At 41.8% G+C, this 12,382-nt stretch overlaps 2 non-coding genes across 2 annotated transcripts; one reads left to right on the top strand and one right to left on the bottom strand.

The window, feature by feature from the left end:
* The first annotated feature begins 1,726 nt into the window (after positions 1–1,726).
* TRNAP-UGG (transfer RNA proline (anticodon UGG)) lies at positions 1,727–1,798 on the top strand. The gene has a single exon. It is a non-coding gene; the product is annotated as a tRNA-Pro (tRNA).
* Positions 1,799–10,761: 8,963 nt separating this feature from the next.
* On the bottom strand, positions 10,762–10,868 carry LOC131254589 (small nucleolar RNA R71). Its single transcript, XR_009175710.1, has one exon. It is a non-coding gene; the product is annotated as a small nucleolar RNA R71 (small nucleolar RNA).
* Positions 10,869–12,382: the final 1,514 nt, after the last annotated feature.

Raw genomic sequence — 12,382 nt, 5'->3', positions numbered from 1 at the left:
AGTACGCGAGATCTCCATGTGATCTAGAAGATTATCAATGTAAGCGTTGCCATTGATATTTCAAAGGATCGGTATTGGTCCAATCTTCTTGGTTTTCAACTTGCTATAAGTCCCAGTCGAAAATCTCTCCTGTGTAAATAAACTATAATATTGTCGCCCACCTCGAACACCTTTTGCTGCCGATACTTGTCGGTTTACTCTTTCTACTTGTTGTTTGAAGCTTGCAACTTGGCTTATATTCGCATAAATACTCATGATTTGGTCTGTCATATATTCTGCTGCAATACTCATACCCGAGGGCTTGGGCAAAGAGACCAAATTAAGTATGTGGCGGGGCACTCGATCATAAACAATTTGCAACGGGGACTTTTTTTGTCGAGTGGTTCAACGTATTGTTGAATACAAACTCCACTTGAGACAATGTCAAATCTCACGACTTCAGCTTGGAACTTAAAATACATCGGAGGAAGTTTCCCAGCGTACAATTCGCAACTTCAGTTTGCCTATCGGTCTACGGGTGATAGGCACTACTAAACTCAAGTCGCATATCGAATCGATTCCATAAATTTCACCAAAAGTGACTAGTGAACTTCATATTACAGTCAGAAGTAATGGTCTTGGAAACCCTATGTAGCCGTACGACCTCTCTGAAGAATAAATAACCCATGTATGTTGCATCGAGTGTCCTTTTGTATGGGATAAAGTGCACAATATTTGAAAAACGATCTATCACAATGATTAATGAATCCATGCAGCGTTGTATTTGTGGGATACAAAGTACGAAGTCCATAGATAAGTCCTCTCAAGGGTTGTGAGGCACATGTAATGAAGTGTAAAGGCTCATATTTTGAGATTGCCCATTAGAGGTCTGATAAACATGACAGCGCTGCATCGTTTTACCCATGTCACTTACCAATTGTAGCCGATAATATTATTCATCAACAAGAGCCCACGTCTTGTCTCACCCAAGGTGTCCACCAAGGCGACTTCTATGTAGCTCTTGGATATCTGCTCCTTTAAAGAACTTTGGGGGATGCATAGTTGATTCTCATTGAAGAGAAAATCATCTTAAGAACAAATATGAATTCCTATATAAAAAAGTGCGATCTTTCTAACATGCACGCAGTTCACATTAGACTAACTATTAATAAACTTTAATGCTTGGTGATCAGTGTAGAGAATAACTCTCTCTAAATCAGATAATTCGACCAATATCACAATGCTTGAACTACTGCGCATAGCTCAAGCTCATGTCGATCATTTCTTTCGAGCTTCGCTGAGCTTATCGATGCAGAAGGCTACCGGCCTGCCTTCCTCTAACAAGACTCTTCCAATTCCGATATATGAGGTGTCACACTCAACTTCAAACAGCTTGTCAAAACTGGGAATAACCAAAACCGATGTCGTGGACAATCGTTGCTTGATTTTAGAAAAGCTTCTGTCAGCCTCATCAGTCCATTGAAACGACCCTTTTTCATGCAATCTGTAATATGTGCAACTATATTGCTGAAATTCTGTACAAATCATCGATAGAATGTTGTCAACCCGTAGAAACTTCTCACTTCATGAAGGTTCGTCGGAATTGGCCATTCCCTAATGGCTCGCACCTTTCTATCGTCCACATGAATGCCCGCATATGTCACAAAAAAGACTAAAAGAAAATCAACACCTATGATTGCACACTTCAAATGTCAGATACCTTAAAAGTATATTTATAACACTAATAGGGCATTTGGTCTAGTGGTATGATTCTCGCTTTGGGTGCGAGAGGTCCCGAGTTCGATTCTCGGAATGCCCCTTCTGATGTGGGTCCATCTAATAGTTTTGAAACTGGCATCAACAAGGTCATTAACTCATAACTGAATGTGATTGGAATACCAAGTTGAGAATAATTACTTTTATTTAGTTCTCTTTCAATTATTTTTTATTTTTTATTTATTGTGTTTGTGTGTATTTTTTTTGTTTGGGGGTTAATGAAATTAATTGCTCAAAGCATGCCAAATTTCACACTAAAATGATACCGAACAAAGATATCTAAAGTGAAGGTTCAGTACTTCTTTTTTTTTTTTGGGAAAAGGAATATTTCATTACTGGACAAAATTACAGATATTCGGGTCTTCGAAGGAGAATGACCAACAAAAGACCTATCGTAAGGAGGACCAAACACATGGCCCAAAAAGCAAAACAAAGGAACAAACAAAGAGGCTGAGGCTTTAATTTCTCCTCTCTCTGATTGACCCGAGACCGACCTTGTCAAGGAAGAGGAAACCCCTCACTTGCTGAGGTAAATCCACCTTGCAAGAAGTAAGAAAACAAACTTGGGACACACTTCCAACATGCGCGAGCGCATCAGCCGAAGCATTACCTTCTCTGAACACGTGTCTGAACTCCACCGTGGCCAGATTCCGAAGTCTTTCCGTAATGGTTCTCCAACCTTTCCATATCCAACCAATGTTTGCTTCCTCATTGAAGACCTTAATCACCAAATCCGAATCTGACTCGACCACAGTTTTGGAGAAACCTTTATCCAAATATTGAAGAATCCCATCATGAAACACACGAATCTCAGCTCCACTATTGGACATCACCCCATAACCAAAAGCGAAACCAAACAAGAAATCGCCCTTGTCATTGTTATTATATGCAAATTTTGGAGAAACCAAACATGAAGTCACCCTTGCTTGATAATTGTTGTTATATGCAAATTCTTTAAAATGGATGTAGCTGCACATACCTCCTGGTATCTTCATTCCTGGTGGTGGTCGGCCACTAAGAGACTTTTGTGATAACCGATTGAGTCTTCATAGCTCTATCATCATAAAACCCCCCATTCCTAGATTTCCAAAGCTCCCAAAGAATAAAAGCTGGTGTGAGCAGCTTAGTTTCCGAACGTCCTCTTCTGTCTGCGCAGGCCCGCCTCCACTGCACAATTCTTGCTTCCACAGTTGTTGCCTGCATGATGGAAATCCCAGCCTACACTCTAAAAAATCCCCAGACTGATGAGGCTTGTTGTCTGTCCAGAAAGAGATGAGACTCGGACTCTTCGGCTGGGCCATATTGCCTTCGCTACAACACACACACCTTGACGCCAAGCAAATTACTTTCGCCTGAACTCTCTCATCCATAGCCACTGCATGTTGCAGAACCTTCCACAGAAAGAGGGAAATTTTCGGTGGGAGATTACCATTCCACACCCACTCCGACCAGCTCCTAGTAGGTAGCATTTGACCTACTAATGTCCCAGGCAGATTTTACGGAGAAGGCGCCTGAAGAGGTGAAGGGCCAAAAAGGGGTATCGGGACCAGCTGAAACACAGAATCCTCGCTGATATATATGATAAAAAATGTCACTGGGGAGCATGGATAAAGCCACCGATGGTGGCGGGAGAGGACCAGACGGACCCAACACGTGGTTAACTTGCAAGGAGAGAACGTCGTCTGAGGTTTCTGACATCAAAAAATTCTGAAGAGGGCTAAGGCAGGTCCAATTGCATCTCCAGAAACTGCAATCACTTGTGCCCACACTCCACTGGACCTTATCTTCAAGGAAAGGAATAACATCCAAGATCTTCTTCCAAAAGGGGGATGCACCCCTAGCAATGCTTTCGGGCACAAACGCTTCCTGATTGAAATTATACTTTGTTGCCATAAAAGAAGCCCATAAGCTGGATTCCTTGCGGAATTGAAGCACCCAAGCCATTTTAATCTGGAAAGTTTCATCACCTCTGTTAGTTTCCGGATGCCTAATCCACCTTCTTCTTTCGGCCTTGTTATACACTTCTAACTTTTCTAATGTAATTTTCATTTATCACCTGCCCACCCCCAAAAGAAAAAAGCAAATGTTCTCTCTAGATCGGACAAAACTTGTTTTGGAATGCAAGAAGCTGCCATAGTGTGTATAGGAATACTAGCCAATACATGCTTGATAAGTACCGTTCTCCCTGCTTGTGATAAAAACTGGGATCGCCAACCCCTTATTCGGCCTTCCACTTTGTCGACTAAAGGCTGAAAATTGTTAGCTTTTAGTCCACCAACTACTGCGGGGACTCTTAAATAGAGAAAAGGACCTGTGGATCTTCCGATGCCTAGTAGCCTGGAGATTGCGCAACTCCTAGCGATCGGGATCATATCAAAGCAATAAAAGGAGCTTTTGCCTTTATTAATACTTTGGCTGAACGCCGCTTGGTATGCATTAAGCAATGCCTTAATTCGGCGTACCGCCGTTAAGAAATAGCAGGGTTTCATCTGCATAGAGAAGATGGGAAACCTGCAGGTAGCCCCTTCATAGTGAAAAAGGTACACAACTGCCATCGGACACCAACCTATGAAGGCTATGGCTCAAGACATCAGCCCCCAAAATGAAAAGACTCGGCGATAGTGAGTCCCCTTGGCGAAGCCCGCAAGAGGACTTGAAAAACCTGGTCACTTCGCCATTTATGAGAATGGAGAACCAGCAGGAAGTCCAACAATTTTCAACAATGGTGACCCATCTGTCACAGAATCCAAATCCCAAAAAAAAACTTGCTTAAGATGGTTCCAGTCGACTTTATCATACGCTTTTTCCATATCCAGCTTTAGCACCACATTACCTCCTCTAATCTTGCGATTCACCTCCCTGAACAATTCCTAGGAAAGCGTAATATTTTTTGAGATAGCTCTGCCTTTGATGAAAGTACCCTCCTCAGGAGATATAAGGGTGGGGAGGAAACAACTGAGCCAAACTGCAATAATCTTTGAGAAGATTTTGTAGAGGCAGTTACATAAACTTATGGGTCTAAAATCAGACCATTTTCTTGGCGCCTCCCTCTTGGGAATCAAACAAATAAGAGAGGAATTAACTGCACGAGGAATCTTACCACCCTAGAAGAAATATGTTATGGCCTTGTGAATGTCCATGCCAATGATATCCCAACAAGTAGAGTAAAAAACTCCGGAGAATCCATTGGGGGCTTAGCGCACTGTCAGATGGGATGGCTTGGATGGCCTCTTTAATATCTTACATTGAAGGCGGAGAAATAAGGAAATGGTTCATATCCTGAGTCACAAGCTTTGGCACCAAATCCAGTAATTGCGAATTTATCGGATTGGTTCTACCTTAAAAAGCCCCTCAAATAGGTGATGGCTTCCCTTTTTATATCATCGTTATCTGTCACAACCGCACCAGACTGAAGGTGAATGTTGGAAATTCTGGCTCGCCTATGCCGCTCAGTGGCAGTTGCATGAAAGAACTTTGTGTTATAGTCCCCCTCTTGTAGCCAGCTTATTCTGGACTTCTGTTTCCAGAATAATTCATGTTTTGTCTCCCACTGTTCAACTATGCAGACGCTTCCTGAAATCTGCGATGTAAGTTCAAGTCGCTTCCCTGGTTTGGGTCTAACTGTTGGAGTTGAAGATCTAGATCCGCCACTTCAGTTTCAGCCGCCTTTAATCCCTCAAAGATATCGCCAAACTGTTCTTTGTTCCAGGATTTAAGCTGAGATTTTACACTTTTCAGCTTCACTAGCACATTGATAATCAAATGATATGAATCCACCTTGTCCCATGCCTCTTTAACCACCTACATGAAAGAGATCTCCTTTGTCCACATCTTCTGGAAACGGAAAGGCCTTGGCGTGGTTGGAGGTTTAGGAGGGAAGGCAAGAAGTAAGGGGCTATGGTCAGAGTTGATTCGGGGCAAATGTTCAACGTGGAATGTCAGAAATGCAAAAGCCCAGGCTGTATTGATAAGCATTCTATCCAGCCTGGCCCAACTCCTTGAGGTGTCAGACTGGTTATTGCACCAAGTAAATAATAACCAAGTAAATCTCGGCCCCATGAACCCTCCATCCAATAAATTCGCTGTCTCGATTGCCTCGCTGAATTCCCTAGCACTGTGACTATCAAAGGCTCCTCTGCTCCTTCTTTCATCAGCTGATGTGGTGGCATTGAAGTCCCCACAGACTCCCCACGGGCCCTGCAGGCTATTGGAAAGATCTGCCAAATCATTCCATAGTTGTCTCCTGGTAGGACGAGAGCACCTAGCATAAATCGTGGTTAGATTAAGAGAAATTTGCATTGTCTAAATGTATAAATTAATAGATAATAATTGGTTAGTTGTTTTAACAATCGAACAAGAGAAAACATCTTTATAGAAGAACCAGATTTTTCCTCCCTCCTCACCATTAGAGTGGGAAAGGTGAAAACCTAACGACAGGCCTATCCTCACTCTGCTTGAATCCCTAAGCATCGGTTCAAGGACCACCACAATCCAGGGGTTGTGAGTCCTCATCATTTGTTTAAACGTTCTAACCATCCTGCGGTTTCCAATTCCTCGAGCATTCCAAACAAGGATTTTATCCATCCGTGATACAGCCTGTGTTCACTGCCCTTCGCTTGAGTCTTCTCAGCCTGGTTTCCCAGTCACATCTGTTGTAGAAAGTCCACGCCCTCCTCCTTTGAACATCTGAAACTTTGACCTATTGCATTCCCTGGAAACTATCTTTTAGAGATGCTACTTGTCCCTACTGTTGGTGTAGTATTGGGACCTGGTCCAAGTGCTGCTCATTTTTTGGATGTATTAGTTGAGGTTCTGCAACATCACTTGCTTGCGCTCCCCCTTTCAGTTGATTTGCTTCCATCGATCGCTTGGTGGAGGCTATAGAGCAGTTTTCTTGTGGCCTTCTAACAACACTCACCCAAAGGAAGATGGTAAATGGCCCTGCACCACATGGATAAAATGGAATAAATTTAAAATCTCGTCTGTTCATTAGGTAGAAATTCTCGTTAGAAGGATATGGACGTAATATAATGCCCATTTGTTATATGAATACCCTCTTCTTTTATTTTTTTGAGAAAAAAAAAAAAATTGCCATTGGAGAATAGATGGTATGGTGTTGATACAAAACGCAAATATCAAGGTTGGCCCCACAGCACGGCTTCCCTCGTTGTATTAAACTATCAGATTGACTTCTAAGTGGAGTGGTTCCAAATCAATCAATAGATCTATAAGTTCTTCCTACCATTGCCAGAATATTTTCATATGTTTTGAGGCAGGTCCTTTTTTTTTTTTTTCAGCTGAGACATCCCACCAAAGTTTGATTTGGACCACCCAAGTAGGAAAAACTATTTAGTTAGTAATCAATTGATACATTTTCATTTCACATGTTTTTCATTCTGTCCGGCTGGGTCTCCCTTTAATAGCATAAGCTTCTTTGATCGGTCAGTTGTTCTCATCATTGGACCAAGGGTGTTTCTTTGGAATCCTAGGCAATCTAAGCTGGGCCCACTATCTGTATGATTCAAACCCATAATGAGAGGGCTCTTCCAAAAAGTTTGAGCATGGCATGGGCAGCTTGGGTGGGCCTCGCCATGATGTTTATGTGAAATCCACTCCAACCACCAAGGGCATCAGCCTATATCAGGAACAGGGCTCAAAAATATGGTCATTCTATGATTCATGTGGACCACACAATTATGCCTATTCCATGATTCATGTGAATGTTGAGGGTCAAATATTGCATATCAGACCTAGTTATTGCATAGATTTACAAGCATGATACCGTTTAATGGCCCGAATTAATCGTGTTTGTGATGCAGAGTGTATTTACGAGCATGGACTAAAAAAGGGTGCTAGAAGTGTGGATTTAACACTTCGAAGTTACCAGAGCAAGGGACGCACTCCAGAGAACCAAGACTGAAGAATTTCATGCCAGGGATCCGAGGAAATCAAGCCATTCACGTTAAAGAGGCCCGAAATTGATGAAGAATGCAAGGTCACATAGTTCTCGCCATTTGATTGGCTCAAAACTTCATAGATGGTCTGAGGGCCATAAATTAACCGTACATATCAAATTTCAGCCCTCGGATCACTATGGAAGTGCCCCAACTGACAGATCAGCCCATAAACCGTTGATTCTGGGCCCGCCTGATATCTAGAGCTGCCTAAAATCTGGTCTCAACGCCTTAAATAGGGGGACTAATTGAATGAATGGATTGGATTTTGATTGAAGATCATAATGGGCCTCGTATGTACAGCGTATGTGCATAATGTGCACACGTTCCGCCGTGTACCGAACTGACTAAGGTGGGTCAGCAGGCGCTGACCCGCATCTTCTTCCTAAAACGGCAATTGTCGTATTGGTGCTGCGTAACGGATGGACGGCTCCGTTTTGCGGACGCTAGTGGGCCCCACATAACGTACATATGGATGATCCAAGCCGTCCATCTTGTAGAGGGCCATGATTTCTTCAAACCTATGCTGAACTTTTGGACCCATGCAAGCACACGTGCGCGATACAGAGGCCATAAGTGGACTGCCCTGCAACGTTCAAATTGATGTTTGAATGATTTCTTCTCTGATTCTGAGTCAATGGACATGAAAAACCATCCGTTTCTTATCGAAATTTCGAGGGCAATCTAATGGACGGGGTGGATTTCCTCGAAAACACCTCTGTGGGGCCCACCGATCACGTCAGCACCGGACGTCCGAAAGGCTACGCACGTCCACGAAATCTAATTTTTCAGGCAGTTGTGGCCCACCATCTTTGATCATATGGCAGATCTGAACCGTCCATCGTGTAGGCCAGCCAAAATACTTCCAAGAGACGTTGATTTTACAGGAATAACGCAAGGAACGCGAGAGTTATGAAGCCCCGAACTTGGCTGCGAAAAGGCTTTCGCTGCGCGTGCGATAGCTTCCCAAATCCGATTTCCACCACTCCAAAAGCTATAAAAAGAGTTCCAAACGTGGAGAAGAGGGTGTGCTTGAATAGGGGACGTCAGATAGAGAAAGAGAGGCGGAGAGAGAAGTGTTTGGAATTTTTATATATTTTTTCTTTATTTTTCTTCTTTTTCCTATGAATTATGTTGAGATTTAGTCTGATTATGTTAGGCTAAACCTCTTAGCTAGGGCTAAGAGGTGAAGCTTGTGGCGTGATGGGAGCTTCTACAGGTTTGATTTAAACTGAACTGATTGACTCTGTTTTGATTTAAGAAATTCTTTTAGTCATTAATGGTTTGTTGTGATTTAAATTACAGTAGATCTGTGATGGCTTGAATAATTCCTTTCCTTTTATTTTGATGTTCGGAAACCCTGTTGTTCGCCATCGTCTCATAGACATGGTTGGATGATGGAATCCTTCCTAACACTCATACATCTTTTAGTTGGTTATGGATTGGTCTAAGTTCTGTTGTTTACCTTGTCTCTTAGGCATGGATTTGTGATGGAATCATACCTAATTCTTATACCTTTCATCTCTTGAAAACTATATCAAGTAAGTTCAGTATAATATCCATGAAGCAGGCATAAGATCTCCCTGATCTCTACAAGTGGATCCTCTAAATCCCTAGTTCCCTTTCTCTGAATTCTTTAAGTTTAGATTAATATTTCACCATTATTCCTCAAATCACAATTGGTTTAGATTTCATCTTAGCCTAGTTCTAGATCTGGTTATTTTCAGATAACGTACAGGTTTCAGTCCCTGTGGATTCGACCTCGGTCTTACCGAGTTTATTACTACATCACAACCCTGCACTTGGGGTGTGAACAAGTTTTTGGCGCCGTTGCTGGGGATTGACGGCTACGTTTCCTGAAGTTAACTGGTTTTAGGATTAGTTTAAGATTAGGACTTTTCTGATTTTTAGGATTTATTTTAGAATTTTCTAATTCCAGGTTTTTCTTTAATTTTTAGAAATTTTCTATTTAAATAACTTTCTATTTTTAGATAGTTTTCTTTTTTTTAGAAACTAACCCAACTTTCTTATTTTGTAGGATTCTGAGATAGGTTTCTAAATTGGTAATTTCTCTCTTCCTTACTATTTCTAGATTAGGATTCCTTTTTAGTAAGTTTCTAATTCTAACTCTTTTAGAATCTAATTTTGTTTCCTATTTTATTTTTAGAAATTTTCTATTTTAAGACTTTCTGTTTAGAAACTAACTTTCCTGTTTTGTAGGCTTATTAGAAATTTCTAATTCGGTACGCTCTTTCTAAATTTCTACTTTCTAATTTAGGAATTCTTCCTTGTTTCTTTTTATTTCTATATTTCTCTTCTTAGGAATTTTATAGGCTTGCTATTCTTAGAAACTAACTTGTTTTGTTCTATTTTGCAGGTTTCAATTTAGGGACTCCAATTTGGTAACTTCCTTCCAACCCTCTTTCTCTTTTTAGATTTTTATTTCCCTTCTTAGGATTAGGTTTAGAATTTGATTGAGGGCTGCGAGTGTTTCATGCCCAAGTGGGCTCGTGACAACACTCGACGTCTCTTGACTGAAGGAGGATTAGTTGAGGGGTTAACTGTCCATCGTAGGACTAGACACCGCTCGAAATCCCCTGAGTTAATTGAGGATATGGCTGAAAATCAACCTCTTCTACCCCAACCTAGGGTAGAAGATCTCCAGGATGAGAATGAGGTGCATCAAGCACCCCCGCCTCGTACCTTACGAGATTACTTACAACCGGCGGGGGTGAGTACGCCCTCATGCATGGTTTTTCCTGAGAATGCAGGACACATGGATATCAAGCCAGGGGTGATCCAACTCCTCCCTAAATTTCATGGGCTTGAGTCAGAGAATCCTTACTTACATTTAAAAGAATTTGACGAGATCATAGCTACCTTATACTTTCCTAACGTGTCTGATGACATGGTTAGGTTGAAACTCTTTCCCGTTTCTTTGAAAGAGAAAGCCAAGACGTGGTTACATTCACTATGTCCTCAATCAATTAGCAGATGGAATGACATGACAAGGGAGTTCATTAAGAAGTTTTTCCCATACCATAAGACGAACACCCTAAGAAAGTCGATCATGAACTTCGCCCAAAGGGAAGATGAAACATTCTTCCAATGTTGGGAGCGGTTCAAGGATCTTGTCAGTTCATGCCCACAACATGGTTTTGAAACATGGCGCATCACGAACTTTTTCTATGATGGACTGACATCTCCCATGCGCCAATTAGTCGAGACGATGTGTAATGGGGAGTTTATGAATAAAAGAGTCGATGAAGTGTGGGATTACTTTGATAAACTTGCTGAGAACAAACAATCATGGGACATCTCCCCTAGACCTAGTACTACGTCTAGGCCGACTCATTCCAAGGAAAGGGGTGGAATGTATCTCCTGAGAGAAGACGATAATATTAATGCTAAGGTAGCTAATCTCACTAGGAAACTCGAGGCCATGGAATTTAAGAAGGATAAGGCTAAGGAAATTGTTTGTAGCATCTGTGGTTGCAACATTCATACTACTGAAAACTGTCCAACTATCTCTGCCTTTCAAGAGGTATTAAATGAGCAATCCAATGCTATAAGCAATTACCAAAGACCTTTCAGTGGGCCCACCTCTAACACATACAATCCTGGCTGGAGAAATCATCCAAACTTCAGTTGGAGGAATGGACAAACCGCTACACCTCAAGGTTACCTAAATCAAAATCCAACTCAAGAGAAACCTCAAGAGGATTCGGTTCTGAAACATTTTCAAAAGCAAGAGCTTTTCAATCAGGGTATGCTATAGGCCTTCCAAGACCTAACAAAAGCAATACAAGGACTTAAGGCTGAAAATACGATTGGGAACAAGGGGAGCTTCCCAGCTCAACCTCTTCCCAATCCTAAACCGCAATATGAAGTTAGCGACCCAAGCTCTTCAAATCAGATGGAGCAAGCTAAATCCATCACCACTCTTAAGAGTGGAAAGATCATTGACAAAACCATTCCGGTTAAGGCTGAAAAGCCTACGGACCCGGAAGTGGTTAAAGAAGATGGATCTAGCCATGCCCCACCAAAGTTAGAACCGGAACCTCAAGGAAAGCCGGTTGCTCCATTTCCCCAATGGTTGGTTGCACCAAAAGCGCTCTCTAACTCTCAGGATATTCTAGAGGTGTTGAAACAAGTGAAAGTCAACATTCCTCTACTTGATGCAGTAAAGAAAATACCTTCGTATGCCAAATTCCTGAAAGACTTATGTACGACCAAAAGACAATAAAATATTTAAAAGAAAATCTTCTTAACTGAGAAAGTGAGTGTCATCCTAAAGCAACATGTGCCACAGAAATTCAAAGATCCTAGTAGCCCAACTATATCATGTGTAATTGGGGACCATCGAATTGATCACGCACTTCTTGACTTAGGAGCGAGCGTTAATCTTATCCCCTACTCGGTATATAAACAGTTGGGCTTAGGTGAATTAAAACCCACCTTAACCACACTACAACTTGCTGATCGCTCTGTTCGTATACCAAGAGGGATAATTGAGGATGTGTTGGTCCAGGTTGATCGATTTTACTACCCAGTTGATTTCATCATCCTGGATACCGAACCCATCGGTAACATGAGCACTCAGATTCCCGTCATTCTTGGTCGCCCATTCCTTGCCACTTCAAACGCAATTATCAATTACAGGAATGGTGTCA

Source organism: Magnolia sinica, chromosome 8 (genome assembly GCF_029962835.1).
Source record: "Magnolia sinica isolate HGM2019 chromosome 8, MsV1, whole genome shotgun sequence".
NCBI lineage: Eukaryota > Viridiplantae > Streptophyta > Magnoliopsida > Magnoliales > Magnoliaceae > Magnolia > Magnolia sinica.
The sequence above is the reverse complement of the archived record's forward strand: the minus strand, read 5'-3'. Positions and strand labels throughout refer to the sequence as shown.